We start from the raw sequence: 24,000 nt of genomic DNA, 5'->3' as shown, positions 1-24,000 counted from the left end.
CCGCCTCTGGGCCCCGCCTCACAGAGCCCCGGCTCCGCCCCGAGCCCGCCCCAGCGCCCCGAGCGGGCCGGGATGGGGCCGGGACCATCGGCGGCGTCCCCGCCCCACCCCGCCCCTCACGGCTGAGCCGAGGCTGCTCCCGGCCCTGCGCGGAGCCAGACGGGGGTCGGGACTGGGACCGGGCGTTCTGGTTCGGGTCCTGTCGGTGTCGGCTGGGGGTCCCGAGCGGTCCCGCCTCTCCCCCGGTGAGCGGGCTGTGTGTCGCGGGGCCAGCGCGGCGTTGGAGCTGGAATCGCGACGGGGATCGCTGCGGGCGGCAGGAGCCGCTGCTGCTCCGACTGCAGCCGGCGCTGCGCTGGGGTCCTGGCGGGGCTCCGGGCACCGAGAGGACGGCGGCGGTGATTTCCTCGTGCTGACTGGGAGCGGCCGGGGCGAGGAGACCCCCCGTGCTGGCCCCAGGATCCCCCAAACCCCGCCGCTCTCCGCGGGGCCGGGGAATTGTTTTTTCAGCACAGGCAGTAAATTCTTTATGAGAAAACTCAAAATTGAAGGATACGGGGTCTGAGGGGAGAGAAGAGATTCTGCTATAAATTCAAAACACATTTGGAAAAATAAATCTATGACACAGCTCATTTCCTCTCGCAGACTGGCTTCTGTGTGATTGTCTGTGACTGCAACTGCTCAGATGGGATTTTCAACCTGTTGTGGCTATAATGACCTGCCAGATTCTAAGCATGACAGAAAATAATTGCAGAACTCTCTGGATCAGGCAGTGAAGCCTCCCTGTAGTGTCCCAAAGGTCCAGCAGTGCCCAGCATCTCGGACTGGAATCTGAAGGGTCCCAGCACAGCCCCTCTTTAGTGTTCCTCCTCTTGAACACTTCCCAGCATCCCTAAAGAAGAGGGTTTGGGGGTCCCAGCAGATATCGTGCACTCCACTTCAGAGGCCTACAGTAGTTTCTTTTTGAAGATTATCTCTTTGGCAACGTTGGTTTTACACTGCCAAGTGGCTGGGATTTGCAGGCTGCAGTGGCTGCCTTGGTATTTCTCTGTGGCTCTTTAGGACAAAAGGATAAATTTTAGTCCTTTGCCAAGTCTTTTCTTCTTCCCTCCCTTCTTTCCCAACAACACACATTCAAAGTATGTGTTGTTGTCTTACACGCCTCCCTAAACAGAGCTGATTGCTATTAACCTCCTGACATTTCTGAAATGGTCAGTAACTCTTTCTGTGTATCTGCTTGCAATATTGACTAAGGGTGATTTTGGCCTTTTTTCTGAGGGGACCTCTCTTCAGACTGCTTTGAAATAAGAGTGGGCTACACCCCACCCAAGGATCAGGAGAGGAGTTCCTTCATGCAGGAGTGCCTGAAGACCTGTGCCAGTGAAACAGGGAGCAAGGGCAAAGAGCCTGTGAAGAATACAGAGCAAATGGAGAATCCAGAGTCATTTCAGCAGGGGCATTGCAGTCAGGCCTAGAAGGACATTTGCAGTTCCATTGCAAAACCATAAAGGAAAAGCAAAGAGAGGGAAGAGGTGAAGAGGGCAAGAGAGAAACCAGAGACAGAGAATGGAATGTGCAACAGTCATTTCAGGTGCAGTACCAGCAGGGAAAGCAGAACATCTGGAGCCTGACTGGGGAAATGGAGGGAATGGATGTGCAAATATGCAGTCTAAAGGAATTATGTGCATCTCACCCTTAAAGGGCTGTTTTAGACTACAGAGAATGGCCATCACCATCAGGCTGAGGTGACTTGTGTGGTAATTATGCAAAGTTTCTAGCTGAAAAGATATTGAGTTGAATGCACTAGCTCTTTGGGTTTCAAACAAATAAAGAATGTATTTGCACGCATCTCTGAAAAAACAAACCACCTGTCCACCCATCCCTGGTCTGATTTCGGAAAGGTGGAGACAAGGAACAGCAGAGAAGGGCTGTTCCATAGCACAAGCTTCTCTCTTCATGACTTCAGCCTCAATTTGCAGCAGTTGTGGGAATGCTGTTGAACCATTTGGCTATGCAATTGTTTACACCAGAAACTCTGAGCAATACAGGATTAGGAAAATACATCGCTGAAAGGTGGGGGATATCAAGTCTTCATTTTACAGTCTGTCAAGATTCCCTTGTTTCTCTTTTTTTCCTCAGATCATATGGTAATGAGATTATTTTATTATCCCAGTACAAATGTTGAAAATGGAGAGGGTTAGAAAAACTACCTTTGTGTTTCTGGAAAGTGAGATGGGATTTATTCATTAACAAGAGTATCTTTTTATTAGTATTGTATTTTTCCTATTAGAAAAATCAGGCTTGGTTCTAAATTGAAATTTCTTTCAAGAAAAGCTTTCCCAAGGAAATTGAAATGGGGATTTTTGTGTCTATTTATTAGGATTGGTTATTTTCGGTTGGCTCTCAGCAGCTGAGGACACTCGGACCCCGGGGCGGGCACAGCGGGGGGTGTGTGTGTGTGTTTGTGTTGTGTGTGTGTGAGTGTGTGTGTGTGTGTGAGCAGTGTGTGTCTGTGTGTGTGTGTGAACGTGTGTGTGTGCGCGTGTGTGTTTGTGAGTCTGTGTGTGTGTGTGAGCGTGTGTGTGTGTGTGTTTGTGTGTTGTGTGTGTGAGTGTGAGTGTGAGCGTGTGTGTGTGTGAGCGTGTGTGTCTGTGAGCAAGTGTGTGTGTGTGTTAGTGTGTGTTCCCTGTGTGTGTGCGCGTGTGTATGAGTGTGTGTGTGAGCGTGTGTATGAGTGTGTGTGTGAGCGTGTGTGTGTTTGTGAGTGTGTGTGAGTGTGTGTGTGAGCGTGTGTGTGTGTGAGCGTGAGTGTGTGTGTGAGCGTGTGTGTGAGCGAGTGTGCGTGTGTGTGTGTTAGTGTGTGTGTGTGCTCCCTGTGTGTGTGAGTGTGTGTGTGAGCGTGTGTGTGTGAGCGTGTGCGTGTGAGCGTGTGTCTGTGTGAGTGTGTGTGTGCGTGTGTGAGTGTGAGCGTGTGTGTGTGAGCGTGTGTGTGTGTGAGCGTGTGTCTGTGTGTGTGTGTGAGGGTGTGTGTGTGCGTGTGTGTTTGTGTGTGTGTGAGCGTGTGTGTGAGCATGTGTGTGTGTGTGTGTGAGTGTGTGAGTGTGTGTGTGAGCGCGTGTGTGTGTGTGTGTGCTCCCTATGTGTGTGTGTGTGTGAGCGTGTGTGTGTGTGAGTGTGTGTGTGCGTGAGTGTGAGCGTGTGTGTGTGAGCGTGCGTGTGTGTGAGCGTGTGTGTGCGCGTGTGTGTTTGTGTGTGTGTGAGCGTGTGTGTGAGCATGTGTGTGTGAGCGCGTGTGTGTGTGTGTGTGTGAGTGTGTGTGTGTGTGTGCTCCCTGTGTGTGTGAGTGTGTGTGTGAGCATGTGTGTGAGCGTGTGCGTGTGAGCGTGTGTCTGAGTGTGCGTGTGAGTGTGTGTGTGTGTATGTGTGTGTGTGTGTGCTCCCTGTGTGTGTGTCTGTGTGTGTGTGTGTGTGACACCTGTGTGTGTGTGTCCTGCCCGGGGCCTGCGGCCATCCAGGCCTCAGCCGTGGTTTTCCCCCTCAGGAAACACTCATACTGACTGTCCTGGGTTGTAGTTTAGGATGTATTCTATCACCATCTCTAGTTAATGGCCCATCAATGCCTTTTGCATGACTCTCTCTTTAATGGGCCATCAAGGCCCTCTTCCATGACTCATCATCCCATTGTGAGATGCTCCGCCCATGGGGAAGAGCCAAGCATTCTCACCTGGATATAAGCTGGGATTTGAGACAGTAGAAGCAGCCCTCACCCACTGGATTCCCAAAGGACCGGAGCTACCAGACCTTTCTACAAGATTTCTGTTTCAGGAAGACCACCTCGTCTAGACTGTTTCCATCACCCTGATCAGGCTGTATTCTGACTCTGTCAGTGTTTTTTTTCTTTTTGTATTTATTTTATTTTATTCTATCTTATTTTCCTTTTCTTCTCATTAAATTTTATTTCTGACTTAGAGCCTCTCACTTAGTTTGTTTTCAAAACCACAACATATTTTTGGTGCCCAATGTGGAGCAGAGGCAATAAGAAAAGTCAGAAATTACAATTTTATTGAAGAAGACACCTGTCTCTTATGATGCCCAACATGCTTACATGTGTCTTATACCTATCTCTCTATATTTTTCCGAACGTGGGGCACTATCTGCCGGCCTTAATACTCCTGCGTAGACCAGGATATGGTACTAAAATTGCTTTACTGGTCTATTATGTCCATTGCTTGATAAAATCTGAGGCAATGAACATTATTCAGAATATATACCCAGTTTTGTATTCTTGTTCTAGTCTAGGATGCTACGTCTGGAGCCTCAACAATCTCACCCAGCCCCTGTGGGGAGGAGTAAAGAATGAGTTTTTCCAGCTGTTCAGGAAGGACACAGCAGTTTTTGAAAATATTGAGTACCCTCTGGATGCCACGGACAGCATGATGTTCTTGTTAGTCTTGCTTGGTTTTCTCTGTACGGCCCGCACCATGCTTAGAATCAAAACACTGCATGGTGTGTTGGAGCATGTTCTTAAAGAAGTAGAAGAGGTAAAAAGAAGCAAAGCAATAGCATCGACGACTACACAGACTGTCACAGAGGAGAAAGGAACCAAAAGTGCTGTCAGCATCTCCACACAAACCGTCACTGAACTGGAACAGCCTAAACCAGTAGCAGTTGCCACCACTCAGAAGAAGAAATCAAGGAGCAAATCAGTCCGCATAGCGACTGACGAGGATGGAGCAGGACCTTCGCACTCAGCTGAAGAGACAGAGACAGAGATCATCACCCGCTCTCTATCTCTGGGTGAGCTGCGTGACCTGCGAAGGGAATTCACCCGTCAGACCAACGAGTCCATCCTCACCTGGCTGCTCCGCATCTGGGATGCTGCAGCCAATGACACCATTCTGGATGGAACTGAGGCCAGGCAACTGGGATCACTGTCCCGGGATGTGGTCATTGACCAGGGAATTGGAAAAACCCAAGAAACTCTCAGCCTCTGGCAGCGACTGCTAACAAGCGTGAAAGACAGATACCTTTGTAAAGAAGACCTCCTAGTGCACCAAGGAAAATGGAACACAATAGAACAAGGTATCCGATGCCTAAGGGAATTGGCTGTGCTGGAGATCATTTTTGCAGAAGATGAAAGATTTCCTAAGAGCCCAGATGATGTCCAGTGCACATCACGGATGTGGTTGAGATTTGCACGGCTTGGACCAGAGATGTACTCACGTTACCTGGCAACACTGCAATGGAGAGAAGGTGAGGACAAGGTGGGTGTCCTGACTAACAAACTAAGGATTTACGAGGACACTGTCACCGCCCCAGTTCGTGCCCATGTCTCATCTGTGGAAACAAGACTGGCTGAGCAAGTCAGGAACTTAATTGAAGAAGGCCATCAGAAACTGAAAAAGGAACTTAAGGAAGAAATTTACGATATCTCACCAGAGCCGACGAGAGTCTCTGCCATTAGGAGCAGGCGTCCCCCAGCCAGGGAGAGAGGATACACACCCCGAGGTAACCTTTGGTCTTTTCTTCGGGAGCATAGAGAAGATATGAAGAAGTGGGATGGAAAACCCACCTCCTCCTTAGCAGCCCGGGTACGTGAACTGAAAAGAGAAATGCCTACCACAAAAAGCTCATCTAGAATCAGTGTTGCTCCGGTCTCTCATGCACAGAACTCCAGACGTTACAGGAATGATGATATGACTGATCCTCTTGAAGGAACCTCAGCAACTCATTTACAGGAAGAGAACAACGTATGCGATGACCAGGAATAGGGGGGCCCTGCCTCTAACCAAGAAGAGGAAAGGGACAATCGGATCTACTGGACTGTGTGGATCCGATGGCCTGGCACATCTGACCCACAAAGATATACGGCATTGGTTGACACTGGGGCCCAATGTACCATGATGCCATCAAGGTATATAGGAACAGAACCCATTTCTATTACAGGAGTAACAGGAGGGTCCCAGGAACTGACTGTATTAGAGGCCGAAGTGAGTTTAACTGGGAATGAGTGGCAGAAACACCCTATCGCAACTGGCCCAGAGGCCCCATGCATGCTTGGCATAGACTATCTCAGGAATGGATATTTCAAAGATCCAAAAGGATATCGTTGGGCTTTTGGGATAGCCGCAGTAATGAAAGAAGACATCAGACAGTTGAATACTTTGTCTGGTCTCTCAGATGACCCCTCTGCTGTGGGACTGCTGAAAGTAGAAGAACAACAAGTACCAATTGCCACAGCAACAGTACACCGTCGGCAATACCGCACAGACAGAGACTCTGTGATTCCCATACATGAGATGATCCATAAACTGGAAAGCCAAGGGGTGCTCAGTAAGGCCTGTTCACCTTTCAACAGCCCAATTTGGCCGGTGCGTAAGTCCAGTGGAGAATGGAGACTGACGGTGGATTACCGTGGTCTGAATGAAGTCACGCCACCACTGAGCGCTGCTGTGCCAGACATGTTAGAGCTTCAGTACGAGCTGGAGTCCAAAGCAGCAAAGTGATATGCAACCATTGATATCGCCAACGCCTTCTTCTCCATTCCTTTGGCAGCGGAGTGCAGACCTCAGTTTGCCTTCACCTGGAGAGGCGTGCAGTACACCTGGAACCGACTGCCCCAGGGGTGGAAACACAGCCCCACCATCTGCCATGGATTGATCCAATCTGCACTGGAAAAAGGTGAGGCTCCAAAGCATCTGCAGTACATTGATGACATCATCATATGGGGGAATACACCAGAGGAGGTCTTCAAGAAAGGAGAGGAAATTATCCAAATTCTGCTGAAAGCTGGTTTTGCCATTAAAAGAAGCAAGGTTAAGGGACCAGCTCAAGAAATCCAGTTTTTGGGAGTCAAATGGCAAGATGGTCGTCATCAAATCCCCACAGAGATAATCAACAAGATCACAGCCATGTCCGCACCTACCAACAAAAAGGAAACACAAGCTTTCCTAGGTGCCATAGGCTTTTGGAGGATGCACATTCCTGAGTACAGTCAGATCGTGAGCCCTCTCTACTTGGTGACCCACAAGAAGAACGATTTCCACTGGGGGCCTGAACAGCAACAAGCTTTTGTTCAGATCAAGCAAAAGATTGCTCATGCAGTAGCCCTGGGCCCAGTCAGGACGGGACCAGATGTGAGGAATGTGCTTTACTCTGCAGCTGGAAACAATGGTTTGTCTTGGAGCCTTTGGCAGAAGGTGCCTGGGAAGACTCGAGGCCGACCATTGGGATTCTGGAGCAGAAGTTACAGAGGCTCCGAGGCCAACTACACTCCCACAGAGAAGGAGATCTTGGCTGCCTATGAAGGAGTTCAAGCCACCTCAGAAGTGATTGGCACTGAAACACAGCTGCTTTTGGCACCCCGACTGCCAGTGCTGGGGTGGATGTTTAAGGGAAAGGTTCCTTCCACACATCATGCCACCGATACCACATGGAGCAAATGAATTGCCCTCATTACACAGCGCGCCCGCATTGGAAACCCAAATCGCCCTGAAATTCTGAAAGTTATAACAAACTGGCTGGAAAGTGAAACTTTTAGATTATCGTCTGAAGAAGAAGAAAAAGAAAAGCAAGTAACACGCGCTGAGGAAGCCCCACCATATAATGAGCTACCGGAGACTGAAAGACAATATGCTCTGTTCACTGATGGCTCCTACCGAATTGTAGGAGCTAACCGGAAATGGAAAGCTGCAGCATGGAGCCCCACACGACAAGTTGCACAAGCTACCGAGGGACAAGGTAGATCGAGTCAAGTTGCAGAGCTTAAAGCTGTCCAGCTGGCTTTAGAAATTGCTGAACGAGAAAAGTAGCTGAAGCTTTATCTCTACACTGACTCATGAATGGTAGCTAATGCTCTGTGGGGATGGCTGAATCGCTAGAAAAAGGCCAATTGGCAGCGCAGAGGAAAACCCATCTGGGCCGCTGACATTTGGCAAGACATCGCCGCCCGAGTAGAGAGGCTGACCGTGAAAGTTCGACATGTAGATGCGCATATACCCAAAAGCCGGGCTAATGAGGAGCATAGCAACAACAAGCAGGTAGACAAAGCTGCCAAGGTAAAAGTATCACAAGTGGATCTAAATTGGCAGCACAAGGGAAAATTATTCCTAGCTCGTTGGGCCCATGATGCCTCTGGTCATCAGGGAAGAGATGCAACATATCGATGGGCCCGTGACCGAAGAGTGGACCTCACTATGAACAGCATCTCACAGGTCGTCCACAACTGTGAGACCTGCGCTGGTCAATGGTGATTATATTATTTAAAGTACATAGTATGAATTATTTAATCCTGATGTAACAATGTATAGAGAGAAATGTTTTCATTTGTCTTCAATTCAGATCATGTTGCCCCAGAAGATAGCAGGAAGGAAAACATTATCAAGTCATAATTTTACCAGATTTATGTCAAAATACTGAAGTATGAGCTGTAGGAATGATCTCGATATGTTTTAAGTTTCTTTTTGTACATAATAAAAGTGATAATTAAATGCATAAATCTAAATTAATATTTAAAATTTATTTCTCCTCTATGGCAACAGAGAAATAATGTCTGAAACACTGTGTGGAGTGCTAGTCATCCAGGCCCAAGGAAGCTGAACTCTAATTACAGCAGGAGAGGAGAAACTATTGGAAAAGTTATTTGGAAAGGCATTTTCTTTTCAAATGAAAAATTAAAAAGGTTGACTTGTTTATCTAGCAACATCATGACTACAAGAATATATTTCCTAGAATATGTGGAGCAATGTGGGAAAAGAGACATTTAAAAAAAAGGGGCAATGTTGTTGTGAGGATAAATCAGCTCTGAATTAATTTGGGCTGATATTACACAAATTTCCAGCAAGCTGCAGAGCAGTGGGATCAGAAATCTTTGACCTTACGTGATGAATGAAGCAGGGAATTTTGATGAGACTGCATGAAATGAAAAGAGCCAGCAACAACTTTACCCTTGTCTCCCTGTAAACAGAATGAAAACTACCTGGGGATTTATTCTGAATTCAAGGATTCTTAATTCAGTTCACTTTCCCTACTTTGTCTTTGGTTAGGGCCCTTTGACCTCTGAAAGAGGCTTTTCAGGTGGGAGCTGTGGCGCAGTGTCCTGGGTTGTAGTTTAGGATGTATTCTATCACCATCTTCAGTTAATGGCCCATCAATGCCTTTTGCATGACTCAGTGATAACTCCCTCTGGGAGTTATCTCTCTCTTTAATGGGCCATCAAGGCCCTCTTCCATGACTCATCATCCCATTGTGAGATGCTCCGCCTATGGAGAAGAGCCAAGCATTCTCACCTGGATATAAGCTGGGATTTGGGACAGTAGAAGCAGCCCTCACCCACTGGATTCCCAAAGGACCGGAGCTACCAGACCTTTCTACAAGATTTCTGTTTCAGGAAGACCACCTCGTCTGGACTGTTTCCATCACCCTGATCAGGTTGTATTCTGACTCTGTCAGTGTTTTTTTTCTTTTTGTATTTATTTTATTTTATTTTATTCTATCTTATTTTCCTTTTCTTCTTATTAAATTTTATTTCTGACTTAGAGCCTCTTACTTGTTTTGTTTTTAAACCACAACACGCAGTGAAGCCAGGCCACACCACATGTGATGGTTTCAGTGCACCTTGGTCCTTGTGTCAGCAGAGCCACTGGTGTCTGCAGGAGCAGCTGGGGAGCTCTGCTCTCGTCCAGACTGTTCCCCTGATAATTCAGTTATGCTACCATCCTGGAACTACAGTTTTCTCCCTTTTTGCTGAGAAACCCTTTAGCTAAATCTCAAATGTAATTTCCTTGAATGTTAAGTTGCACCTTTGTTACAGTTTGAATGCGTGGTGTCTTCTAGGCTGCTTCTGGCAGGGCTCCTGTGTGCTTTAAACACAAGTGGGTGAAGGGTTTCTTCTGCTGAGACACGTCTCTATGAGCAGTCACAAGTGTGAGCTCTTGGTAGGTGTGGCAAAGTCAGTTCGAGCGCTTTCTGCCCTTGGAATACTTGGAAAAAACTTTTATAAATTTATAGTTATATTCTGTCTGACCTTCACCCAGGTTTTTCCTTCCTGGAGAGGAAGAGACTGCAATCTAAGAAGTTTTTCTGGTTTGTTTTTCCTCTGGTGACTTCAGCAGTCTCACCCAGAGCACAGCACCTCAGAGAGTCACACTGGTACAGTGAAGAAATGCTGAAGCAAAAGCTGAACCAAGCAGCAGATGAACTCCTTGATCAAGCTTTGCTGCCAGACAAGTGTTTGTGTAACTATACCATTAATACGATGTTTAACCCCATGTTGTACAGGATTAATTGGATAGCTGAGAGGTGATAAAGCTGGTTCTCAAAAGACTGGAGACTGAGCACGTTTCCCAAATTCAGAGATAGGGCTGTTCTGGGAACTTGCTAGAGTCTCCCTCTGATGGGAATATCCATCTGTTAAAAAGCAGCTGTGTACTTTTCCATGGCTTTGGTTTGTTCTTGTAGCTCAGGTGGAGGATTCCTAGGTGCAGCTTATGATGTCCAAGACTGATGGAATGGGTGTGACTGTAACTCCATTCATTTTCAAAATGTCTTTCCTATTTTCAGTGAAGGAAATATTACATAAAAAATAACTTAAACTTTTTGAAAAGTACAATTTTGTGAGAAGTTATTAGTGGAGGAAGATACTCTTAAAGGGAAGCTATGCATAGGTCAGCACCTAACTCACTATTTAACATATTCAGCAGTCAATGTTAAATTCCTGCTCCTAACCTTTGCAAATGTATTGGAGATGTGCTCTGCCAGACTGTAGAAGCAGTTCTTCAGAGAGATCAGGAATACTAAACAGCAGAGTCCATTTAAATTAAATGCATTTTAATATGAGAAGAAATCAAATAATGTGTCTAGAAACATAGAAAAACAAACAAAAAAAAAGAGAGAGAAAGGAAAATAGTGAATCTATGAAAAAGAGATTAGAGGGGGATTTGGATCAGTGTGACAGTCCCTTCAATGACAGGAAAGGTGGCATGTGCTTTGCAGTAGGGAAAGAATGTATGGAAGCAGTAACATCACTTTATGTGTAAGTACATGTTAGAACCTCGAAATGGTTTCAATTTTATACTTCTTAAAAGGATATTAAAAATTGAAGAGTCTGAAGAAAGTAATAATAATTACTAAAGAGGGAGAGAAAAAGCTGTATAATGAGATACAGATCAAGTTGTTCTTTATACTAGAACAGATGTAGAAAGTACTTGATTTGTATATATAAATGTTTCAGGGGAAGAACAAACAGATACAAAAGTGTTCCTAATTTAGCAGAAAATAAACAACAAGAAATAATAACTGGAAACTCAATGAGACAAGCTGAAAATTAAGTATTAGGCAGGGAATTTTTTATTATGATATTTATTTAGCTGTTAAGTAACCACTGGCAAAATGAACACAAATCAACAAAAGCAAGGGTGTGTGATATCTTCAAATTAAGAGCCAAATTTGAGCAAGTCTGCTTAATACAGCTTAAATACAAATACAGGCTACAGACAGAGATTCTTTCTGTCCAAAACTTTAGGACGTGTTGTATTTAAAATACTGTAAGCAGTCAGGAAATATTCTTTCACTCCTTTGCAATATTCTGGAGTACATTACCTACACTGGTTTTTCAATTCTTTTCCATGTGTTTAGCATGGCTACATCTAATTGCAAATTATTTTAATTGGACTGTGGGTTTTTTATTATTATTGATGTTAATTGAACTGATATCAGGCTTTCTTCTTACCTCGTGTAGTAAACTGATTTTCCTCTGAGCCAGACTCTTCCTAATTCAGCAGTGTATTAGATCACAGTCCACCTGTTTTTGAGGCTGTTTTTTACCAGGTTGTGGAAGTAAACGTGAGAGACACCAAAAAACAAAAAAGTGTTAGGGTTTTTGTAAGAAATGAAAGAAGAAATCCAGAGGTACTTGTTCCTCAGGATCTGAGGGCAATGCAGAATTGCTAAGGACTCCAGAGCTGCCCAAAAGCTGTGTCATCTCTTCATTTTTAAAAAGGAGCATCAGCATCAGTTCTTCCATGTGAAAGACTCAGGGGTCTGCAGCCTGGGTAGATTTTGGCTGGGATGGAGTTAAATTTCTTCCTGGGAGCTCCTGTGGTTCTGTGTTTTGGGTCTGTGCTGGAAACAGTGAGTTTTCTTTATTGCTGAGAAGCCCTTGCACAGCACCAGGGCCTTTTCTGTTCCTGTCAGCACCCCACCAGCAACTGGGCTGGGGGTCACAAGGAGCTGTGAGGGGACAGAGCCAGCACAGCTGGCCCCAGGGTGTCACACACCATATGGCATCATACTATGCATGTAAAGCTGGGGGAAGAAGGAGGAAGGCGGGATGCTGCTGCTTTGTTTTCCTGAGTTATCTGATCCATCATCCTGATGGAGCCCAGCTTTCCTGGGGATCGCCAAACTGTCTGCCCATGGAAAGCAGGGAGCAAATTCCTTGGCTTGCTTTCTTTGTGTGTTTAGCTTTTGCTTTACCTACTAAACTGTCTTTATCTCAATCCTTTACTTTTTAACTTTTATTCTTCCCACTCTCTCCCCATCCCCCTGAGGGGGAGTGAGCAAGTGGCTGTGTGAGGCCTGGATGTTGACTGGGGTTTAATCACAATACAGACTCAGTTATTGAAATGAAATTATCCAATGTTTGTACCCATAGGCAAAATTATGTGGTAGTGGATAAGCTGAGTTGCATCTGGTTTGAGATGGGCAAAATTTAAAGCACAGGCTTTATAATGATGAAAAGCTCAGTTACTCAGCCTTCTTCCTCTCCTTTTACTGCTGTGGTCTGAAATGCATTAATATTTTCTATCTTTACATTACCAGACCAAGTTCTCCATCATGCTTATAATTTTGATTTGAACAGTCTCTGTGTTTGAGGTTTTTCTGTTTTCCTCTAGTTCTAGCTACAGTTTGAGCATCTGCCTGGACAGTTTTACTTTACTTGCTAGTTCTGCAGTAGTTAAACATCCTGTGACTTGTCTTCAGTTGTCATATTCTAGGTCCCTCCAAATAGCACATATGTGCTATGTAAAATGTTCATTAGTAATTAGCTCATTAGTGATTCAAGTGTAGTTTGATGGTATGCCAGATGCTCTCCAGTTCAGACAAATGCACCCATCAGAGTGTGACGCTCTCCTGTGAAATCTGCTTCCTGCAGCAGATTTCCTCAGACAGATGAAATTCCTTCATGGCCCTGAATAATTGATTCAGCATCTCCTTTTGTCCAGTTTGCAGAGATTATTGCTGCTTTGTGCTCTGCCTCAGCCCAGGACATGCTGGAGGGTGAGTACTGGGGCATGTTGGTGTGGCCACTGAGAGGAGGTTGCTACAGAGATCCCTGCAGGGAAGATGGATGAAATACAGCTGCAAAGCACCCTCTTGTGAGGAAAAGTCTTAGGTTTAAAGTGTATGGACAGTATCAGCTGTCTTAGGTACTGATTTCACTGAAAATCTTAATCCTTAGCAGTATCACCATTGTGATACTCCAAGTATGCTATTTGTGAATGGCTATTTTTCCTCCAGCCCTTAACCAATAAAGTGGCTCTCTCCATATGCTTTCCCAACCAGAAGGAAGAATCTTGTGTTTGTAGATTGATCTACTTAAGGAAATTTGGTGCTGCTTCTTATTTCTTAAGATTCAGAGCTCTCCTAGATTGTTTCTTCTGTGTAAATGTCATGGAGAATGAGAGAGAAAAAGAAATGGAGGACAGAAGGGGTGTTTTAGGCAGCTGTTTGGCAATCCCTGAAATAATCCGAGGTTTTAGCCCCACAGGTGTCTGTGTGACACTCCCCATCATTATTTTTAACCTTTTTCCTTTACAAGCAAAGAGGGCAGGAAGGTTCAGGGAGATTAAGCCAGTTACTTTCCCATGCCTAGGTGTGGTACTCCAGTTAATGGACAAAAATACTGGGAAAGAATATTGTGAAGGCTGTGCATGGGGAGCTGCTGCTCTCATACCTCTACACTATACCTAATTTTTGGAAGAAAGGTGTGGAAAGTATTTTCAGCTTCCAGACTGGTTGCTACATAGTCTTTCATTTGAACAATCTCTGTGTAATACTGTAATCAATGCTGAAAATTATTCTTTCCAAAAGCCTTCAGATATAATTTCTTTTCATCATATACCAAAAAAAAAAAAAAAAATTCAGAGTTCATACATGAGGTTTCACGTAGGATTTTAAAGATAAAGCAGTGTCAGACTTGGTGTGACAGTAATCTCATTAATTTTATTAGGTAGATGATTAGTTACGGCCTTTAAGATTAAGATTGGTGAACTGTAAACTTATGTGGTAAATTGGTGAGGCAGTACCTTTTAAACTATGAATAAATAATATTATCTGTACTGTCCAGTATGTTGGCGTACTGCAGGCAGCTGAATCAAAGTGTTGTTTTCAAACATATCTGCCCTTTTCAGCCAGGTGGCTGTGCTGAACAGGTGATTGCATTTTGTTCCCATGGAAATTTGCCAAGGTGTTCAGCTATTTACAGGATGTACTGCTGATGGAAACCACCATAACCTGGGTGACCAAAATTTGGAAGTATAACAGTGGTACTTGGGATACCAATATTTTTGATAGCTATTTTCTGTTTACTGTACCTTTATTTTTTCTTTATGTGGTCTGTTTTTTAAAAACCCAGAGTCCACTGCCCACCCTGAAAATTTGCTGTTCCTTGACTTCTTTGCCCTCGATCTCAAAAGAAGGGTGTTATAACTAAAACCGGTTTAGACACCCCAGTTACTCCAGACTCAAAGAGTCTTTAAAAGGAGGAGAAAGCAGGTTCACCCGAGTGCCAATTCAGGGAATGTTTTCCAGGTAGATATGCATATGCTATTCCAGGATGAACTCTGTAAGAAGTCTGGGTAAGACTTGTGTGACTGTGGCATCTAATGGGCAAGAAGAAGGCTCAGAGAGAAAGGTGTGCATAAAAAGGCACCCATTGCTAATAAAATAGCTTTTAAGCCCTCCTCTTCAGATGAAGGTATGAACGGCAAGGAAAACTGATAACAGATTTTTTTTTGAACTATTCTGCACCAAGTTTTACTTCCCTCTGATTGGTGGCTTCCTCCTAGGCACTTAAATGCTTTAGAGCAAGTCCTCTGCAGACAACAGCTGTACTGGTTTAAGTTTAAATTAAACCAGCTCAGGTGGTTTCAATTTAGCTTAGATAACTGTGGCACTTGCTTCAGATTAGCCCAGGAGAAAAAACGTTCATCTGCTAGGTAAGAAAGTCACTTTGCTCAATAGAAGCCAAGCAGTTTTAGGTTTTTTTCCCTCAGGAGTTGTTGAAGCCTTGCTCAGAGGAGACTGAGTGTCCCTAGTGAAGAGTCCCACCACAATCTGCTGGGACAGTGACACTCCTGCCTCTCTCCCAGGCTACAGCACTACAGAGCATTGTGATGCTGTTCTGGTGTTTTTCTGGTGTGTGCTTTTCTGGGGCTGGCTGAGGTCTGTGGATCCCAGGAAGAGAAATGTTCTTAGCAAGAGGAGGAATCTCTCCTGACTTCTGCAAAAAGGATAAGTGGTTAATTTTTTCTTGAGCCCTTCAAGTACCGGACTTCCTTGCAGATGGCAGTTCCCTTCCAGAGCTTGGCTGCCTCTCCCAGGCAGCAGCTGTGCTGTGCCTGCACAAATCCAGCGTGGGCATTTGATCAAAAGGCAGAAACAAAAAGTGACAATTTGGTGCACCTTTAGCACCCCCTGGTCCACTTGGAAGAAAAAGGCCGTGCAGTGCTAATGCCCATGTGCCAGCAGACTGGGAGCAAAGATAAAGGATGCAGGACAGACACGACTGTCACATCACTGCAGAGATCATGGCCATGAAGCACATGGACCACTACGTGCACCATTATCCTCATTCTGCTCTGCTCTACATTGTGTCCTTGCATGGCAACACACTGAACATCCACATTTGGTTTGGATCAGGTGCTCCTCATCACCTCTTTAAGGTGAGTGACTTTATCATCCCCCTCTACCAGGCTTTACTTCCACTTGCCAAGTGGTGTGACAGCAGATGAGCTGAACTCCTGTCAGCTGAATCCTAGCTGGAAGATGCTCTCCAGCAGTTAGTGTGTGCTTTGACTGTGGAAGCAAATGAGCAAACTAAAATATCACAAGATATGCACTATCTGAATTTTGAGTCCTTAACAGCAGATGTTTTCCCTTTTGTTGTCTCCTGTTAGGATGATCTATGTGCGGGTGTCAGGAACATAAACAAGAAATTAACTGTGTATACCCCGTTTTCCTCAGAGAACTGACTTAGGATTTACTTACCAGCTTTCTATTGTTTCCAACTTGCCTTTTCCCTTCTCGTTGTCTTCCACCTACCACTTTGACTGACAGAGCCCCGTCAGGATAGGAATTTAAAAAATTCTGGTCATTGTGTGACTATATGCAAGTGAAAGTTGAATTTTGTTAGAAGGTCAGTCAGTAAAAATAATCAATTGCTTCTCCACAGATAATGTGATTTTCTCTTGACTTGCAAAATGTGTGCATACTACTTGACTTGATACACTTTGTACTTTATGCTTCACTGTACAATGATCTCTTCTAACAATTATGCTGGGGATAATTTCTATCAATCTTCATAATAATCTATTATAGATTAACAAATGAGATAAGAAATTGTATACCATTACTCTTGTATTAGTTCTGTGAAGATGTCTTTTAAAGTTCTAAATTGCACAATGCAGCCTAATAACTACTAACTGCCCACAAGTACATGTTAAGGAATAAGTATGTAAAAGAAGCAGCACTTGTTTCAGCTCACAAACTTTTTGAAACAGGAGGGAAAAGAGCCTTTCTGTTAAAGTGTGGAAAACCAGCTTGTTGAAGCATTATAATCTATCCATGGAAGGATCGGGAGGGATGATTTACTTGAATCCTCTGTAGAGGCACATTGTAATCCCTACCAACTGTTATCAAATTAACCATAGCAGTGAGAAATGGTTCCAGCCCAGGCCACACAGATAAGGCATGAACACAAAGAGACAGGCTTCCTGTGCAGAGACCATAGTGTGATAGCCACAGTTACATTGCTCTCTAACTCCTGTCAGGCTGCCTCAAGAGTGGGGAGTCAATAAAACCTCCCTATCATAGTCTAGAGGCTCATTTGTATTACCCAACCAAATCAGTCAAAACAAACATTTCATTTTCTAGTGGCCTCGATGTAGGTTCCTCAATCATTTTCTCATTTGATATTTCTTGGATAATTTGTGATGTTCACTGGGGAACGACTAAGACATTTTACACAGTGTTAAAAGATTTTCTCCTGGTACTATCAAGGAACATTAGGACTTTCTAGGCTCTGAAGCATGGAAGCTACTAAAGCATCAGGAATCTGGAGATCCTATCTTTGGCACTGTAGTAAATATACTGATATCAAAATGCTGTGCCTAATGCTGAAGTCATTAAAAAGCAAGAATGATTTCTTCAGTGAAAGCACATATTCCTGGGTAATAAACTGCCTTTAGAAAAGCAGCGCCTGTCAAACTCATGGAAGTTTTCCATTACTCTGTGATCTTCCAGAAAGTGATTGATAAATATTTTTACCACTGGCGCATTTCTCATTGCACCATTTAATGAACTTGCTTGTGCTTGGTTGCTCCCCATTAAGTTTTGCAGGATGTGTCACCTGATTAGATTGTTTTACTCAGATGGTTCCAAAGATGTAACCAAATTGCAAGTTTATAGATGACTAAATTTAGCCACTTGCCAGTTTTATTTTCTCACTCATATGTGATTTAAAGAAGCCAGTATATTTTTCCCACATCATGGAATAGTAAAACAAGTAGATAAAATTGCTACCTCTTCACATTGCACAAGAGACTTGATTCTAATAGGACCTGTAAAATTGACTCAGAAAACCTCACAGACTTGAGAATCTGGGGGTTATACTTGGGGTCAGAGTTGAAGTAGAAAATTTGTTCTTTCTAGCCCATTGCATCTCTAAAGGAAGCTCCATGAAGATGATACTCAGGAGGATTACTTTATAAGTGAGAAAAAGAACATACCAGGAAGAACTGGCTTTAAGAGCTGGCAGGAGGACCTTTGGTGTCAAACTTGGGTTTTTGGGCTCACAATGGTTTCAGCCCTTAGCTGTTCCATGGGCTTCCAAGCAAATTGTGGGTGAGGGTGATGCCTCTGTTTTTGGCGGTGGCAGACAGTGGGAACTTATAGCAAAAGGATATAATCTAGACAGTCTCTGTGGATTTGATCTTCACTGAACACCTTGGTATTGGGAACTGAGACAGTTTCTTGAGGCTGCCTCAGGTTTGGACCAAGAGCAGTGTGAGGGAAGACCCAAGATCCCAGATGGACTGTTGTGCTGGATTAGCTCCAGACTACAGGCAGCACTGCCCCGTCTCTGAGGCCCACGCCTCAAAAGGCAACAGCAGAAAATGCTGCAGCTCATGAGCTGCTGGCACAAATGCCAGAGGATGGAGCTCGGGCTGCTGAAGGGAACAACTGAACTCATGACAGTGAGCTCTGGTCTGATCTAACTGAAAATCAGGCATGCCTTCAGAAGGATGGGGTCAGGGACAGCCCTAGCTATGCTGCAGCTGATTTGGACACTTTTGTGGGAGACTCGAGTGTTTGTGACCAGAATAGGGTCATTTTAGTAACAAGCCTTTAAAAACATTTCTTGCCAATTTTCCCCTTTCATCCACTGAAAGGATTCCGTACTCATCTGCATCCATCTCCTTGTAAAAGGCTGTCTCTGTTTAATGACTATGCTCCACTTCATCCAAAGATTAATAGCAGCACAGTTATTAATTGTGAATCTATAGCCTTTTGTCAAGGTAGGAAGAATGTAACTGCTCATAAACATTAGCTCCAGATGAAATGCCAAGTTCAAGGTCTCAGCTGTGAAGCTGTGCTTTTAATTAATTTTCAGAATTTCCATTTGTTCTCAGAGTTATCATGAGAACCTGGAAACACTCATTTAATCTCCATGGGTTGAACCCTTCTTTCATCCTCCTGGTGATGGTTTGTTTGCATAGATGGCTGCATTCTTGAGCCCACTGGCACAGCAACATCAAAGGCCTTTGAAGACTCTAGGAGCCTTTTCCACAAAATCAGAGGTCAGAGGGACCTGCCACCTAGCTGCAGGGTTTGAGTGCAAAGACTCCCAGCCTAAGGAGATGCAGTTAGGCACATGACTCAGGGAAAAAAAAAAAAAAAACAAAAAAAAACAAAAAAAAAAAAAGAAAACAAAAAAAACCAAAAAAAAACCAAACCAACAGCTAGACACCTTCATGCTGAGAGCATCCTTTACCCCATGTTGTTAGCTATTCCACTGGGTTTTTTATTTCCTGCTAGAATAGAAATCTGCAGGCTGTCAGATAATTTTTGCACAGTGATCAACTCTTCTGATCTTGATCTTCAACAAATTGAGATGAGTTTTTGACACTGAATGTTGCAGGGTTTTCCAGCCCCAGAATTTTCTTTTTCTTGGCAGTACCCCCATCTATTGGAATTGTTCCAGTTTTCCATGATTGACTATAATATAAATAATTTATAAATGTCAATGAATTGGAGAACCCTTCATCTAAGCAATTTTAGGCATTGTGGGATGCAAGCAAGTTTCCCAGACTTGTTGATTACTTATGCCCATACTTAATCGTGGCAGATGTGACCTTTTAAAACTATTTTTACAATGTTTTGTATTATATCAAATAGATGAATTTTCATTTTCTAATTCTCTTTATAGAATGCAACTATCTAGTGAACATTTAAAATTTTCTCTGGTGTAATTCATCACATCTCTCTACCTTGAAATGTATTTCATCCTTGGTCATGCACTTCTTATTAAAATTTTCATCGTATTGTTCTTAATTACTTTGCCTGTTGAGAGTTCACTGTGTTTTTAAGTTACTGTACATTGCTCACATGACATAGCTACTTCTCCAGTTTTTCCTTTCTTTAAATATTCATTTCCTCCATATTCTTGCAACTTGGTCTCCTTATCAGAAAGAATTTATTTTTAATTGCTAATGTTTTGGAGTATTTTTTCTTTTTTCTTTATATATGAAGTGGTGGGGCTTAGAGGTTTCTAGTAGTGCATCAATAATCCAAGTTTATAGCTCTTAAAGTTTTTAATGATTCTGGTAACAACTCTTCTAAGTGAGGAAGAAATGGCTTTCTAGGTTTTCCCCAGGGTGTATACTCTGATTCACTTTATATTCTGGATACGCAGTGTAGATGTATGTTGACTATGATTTTTTTCCATGGGTGAAGACCGATTTTGGTTAATGCTTATTTCCTTTTTGCCCCTTAAGGAGAAATTCAGATTTCAGTTAACTTACATTAAACAAAACAGGTCCCTTTAGTATGAAATTTTGTCTGTTCCTTTTTTCTTTTCCTTTATTTCAAACTCAAATATTGAATTCCATCTTTTTGAGATGTGCAGTACAGCCTTTCAGCTTAAAATCAGCTATGACTTCTTCATTCTGCACATTGTAATTGGAAGTTTAAGGAATAGTTTGTTTAGTTTTCCAGTGGGATTTTTCTCATCTGAGATAAAGCTCATCCATCTCTTAATTTTACTTTAATCATTTACAACTTTAAACCTCAAATGTTTTAAATTTATTAATCTGATTCAAATTAAACAGATATGGTGGGCCCCAGCCTGCAACGTTGCATTGGAAAATGGAGATACCATGTGCCAACTTAGTAATATGTATTGTTGGTTTATTTTAAAGTGTGTGGTCTTTGTGGAAACACAGCATCTTAATGATAGTGGTTTCCTTGACACATTTATAAATTGTAATCAGGCTATGAAAAATGCAACAATGAAGTCATGGTGCCAGGGACAAGGAAAAACAAGCAAATTCCAGCTCAGTTCTCTCTCTCCATCATAGCGTGGGAAATCAGAATGTCAAGTTTTTGTGTAATCCTCAGACAGGCCTGAAAAACAGTTCTGTTGACATATTCACAGGCTCCTCACAACTGGTATTACATTCTCTTAAAATTAAATAGGAAGGGGAGTTTGCTTGAAAGTTATTTTCCATGTGTTGATATTCTGCTGACATTCAGATGATGCTGGGGAAAGGGTCCCTTAAGCTGACCCCAGTGTGATGTGGGGGTCTGTACAGCTCCTCTGCGGCGCCAGGCTCCGCTGCCTTCAGCATGCTACAGGCCTCTGAGCCTTGGCAGCAGACAGGAGTGAAGGACAGCCGAGGAATTGGTGCTTCCCTGACTTTTTGTTCAGTTTGTGTGTAACTGTTTCAGTGTAACTCCTTTGCTTTGTTGAGATTAGCTTGTTTTGCATTTTTAAGCATCTCAAAATGAAGCATAATAGGCACTAGGGCTCCCTATTTTCTTCAGAACAATAGATTTAAATAAATTAGAGTTCCAAACAAACCCATCAGGGTGTCAGCAGATGAATCTGGGCATCCCAGAAGCTGGAATGTGTTTCCTTGACGCGTTTCCAGAGCCAGGAGAAGGCTCTTGGCATGACAAGCCAAAGGTCCGTTGGGGGTGAGATTGCAAAGCTCATTCCCTGGCAAGCAGCAGAGCATGGCAACTGCAAAAATAACTCATTGTGGCAAGCAGTTAAAAGTAAGCAGGGTGCTGTAACAGGTAAAACACCAAGACTCCTCCTTCTCATTACATGGGTGAGCCACTCATTTTTAACTTCCCATCATTCCAGCAAATTCTTTGTAAATCTCATATACAAACCCTGCTAGCCCCTGTTGTTTGTTGTCTGGCCTCAAGCCTGTGCGTACATTTGTGTGTGTGTGTATATATATATATGTACATACAGGCAAGCATGTGTATGCACATACATATTAGAAAAACATGTTCCTTTGTGCTTAAAGTTACTGCATGTGTAATGTTGTGAGTCTGACACGTTTTGTGTGGCTGGACCAGTGCTGCTACAACTACATCTTTTCCTTTTATTTTAATGAAGTTACACAATTGCTTCTGGCCCTTGGCAGACATATGTCCTTTACAGTCCCCTAAGAGCTGTGCCACCTTATCACCTCCCTCGATCTGTGTCAGGTGTTCTCACATGTAGGATGAATACTTATAAACTATAGCAAAAATAGGCACAAATATAGCTTTCCTTCTCATTTCAATCAGGTATCAACAGCCTTTTGAGGGATCAAAATATGTGTGAGGCCATTTTTCCCTGTGTAATGCCAAAGAAGAAGCATTTTTCATTTAAGCTTTAGGGAAGGGTGGCAGTGTCTATCCAAGATTTTTCCACAGTTTGCCGGGTCAGGGACACGGTTGAAATAAAGCACAGTATCGATATTCCTTTGTTGATCTCCCTGTCCTAGAGAACTTGGCACTCTCTTTTAAATCTTAACACTGTCCTGGGGAGGGAAAACAGGTTTAAAAGAGTACTAATATGTCTGTTTCTGAGACCAGATAATGATCTATGTGTTTAAGCTTCTGCTTCTGGACAAAAGAAGCAGACGTTGAGGGTTTAGCAGTTTTACAGATGGTAGCTGAGACCCTGTCCTTGTACCCTCAGTAGCAGACAAGGCCTTGCTGTTTTAGTGTTCACACTGGCCTCTTCTCTGGAAGCACAGGACTCTTTTATTGAGGATGGGGGATCCTAACAAGTGGTTTTTGGGAAGGCCTGACAGCAGCTGCTGCTGTTAGAGTGAACCTCTTCCCTTTGGGACAGTGAGGCTGGGGGTGTGTCAGTGGTAGCAGCTGGGTGTTAGAACACAGTTGTGCAATCCCTTTGATGTCCAAGCATGGCTTGGCACAGGCTCCTGCTTCTCCCTGTGCTGGGGAGGCAGTGATACCAGCAAGGCAGAAAGCACAACTCTGCACATTGACATCTGCTCAGCCAGCATATTCCCCTGGCCCTGCACAGTGGAGCTGCTTGTGTATGGATGGTGAACCAATTCCCAAAGCTATTCCTCTCCTCTACACATGCCTTACAGGGCACCCACTGAGCCAGGAGATGAAGGAGATGTTGATTTCCTTGTGAGAAGTTAAAGAATACATTCATCTGAATCTGATCACTCCCCACTGAGGAAGTATTTTTTTCACAGACCTGTCAGCAGAAAGCAAGAGTGCTACATTCAGTTTATGAGCAGTGAGCCTGTTGTATCAATTATCCAATGTTTTTGGTGGTAGTGTGCCAAGATTATGCATCTTGGTTTGCATGGGTGTGACCAGCCTTCCTGCCTGTGCCACCCTGAGCTTTGGACTCATTTTGCTTTAAAATTCGAGCTTGCTTTAGGCCACCACCAGCAAGAAAGATGACAGCTGCATCAGTGTCTGTCATTAAAATCTGAGAAGTTGAGTAGTGTGTTGGTGGCAGCAGGGTTATTTTCTATTTTTCAACAATGTGTAAGAAAAGTCAGATCAATTATGCATCTCACTCCTACACTGCTAATAGATGGACAGACAAGGGGTTTTTTGTCAGCTGACACCTAGTATGCTAAGTAGAGAGATTATTCCCCTCAGTTTGATTCCTTCATGTAATGAATGATAAGTAGATGAATCAGTGGGGTAAAATGTGTGACAGATAACAAATAAGTTACACACTGTAATTTTGTGTGGATGCCCTGACACATGGAAGTAGGCATGTGCTGGTGTGCAGACTTGCAGTCACTTCTAATTGTGCCTTGATGTTTAAATAAGTTGTGCTTCCAACTGATTTTCCAGATGCTCTTAAAATTTTAGGATCTTTTCAGGGCACAGAAAACTCTTGATAAATCTGCTTAATGAGCCTTAGAACTGAATTAAGTGGGCTGTTGTTTCGCAGGTTTTTTTCCAAGGAATAGCACTCTATTATGAATGATGATGTTTGTAGTTATCTCCTAAACTCCCAAGCATTGCTTTGCCTTGTGGGGAGCTGCTCTCAGGTGACACAAAGGACAGGCAGGTGTCAGGCAAAACATCCTCTTGACCACTGGCTGTAAGAGCAAGGCATTAGCAGAGGCAAGGCTTTGCTTGGTCACAAATCAGTATTGCACTCCCATTAAGAAATCACCTGGCCTTTTAGCTACACCATGACTGGTGAGGAGGAAAGGT

At 43.6% G+C, this 24,000-nt stretch overlaps 1 long non-coding RNA gene across 1 annotated transcript in view; it reads left to right on the top strand.

The window, feature by feature from the left end:
* LOC136374950 (uncharacterized) overlaps positions 1-24,000 on the top strand; it is a 95,664-nt gene that overhangs the window by 25,926 nt on the left and 45,738 nt on the right. The window lies entirely within an intron of this gene.

The sequence above is a fragment of the Sylvia atricapilla genome, unplaced genomic scaffold (genome assembly GCF_009819655.1).
Source record: "Sylvia atricapilla isolate bSylAtr1 unplaced genomic scaffold, bSylAtr1.pri scaffold_64_arrow_ctg1, whole genome shotgun sequence".
Taxonomy (NCBI): domain Eukaryota; kingdom Metazoa; phylum Chordata; class Aves; order Passeriformes; family Sylviidae; genus Sylvia; species Sylvia atricapilla.
Note: the sequence above shows the minus strand (reverse complement) of the source record. Positions and strands in the feature narration are given on the sequence as shown.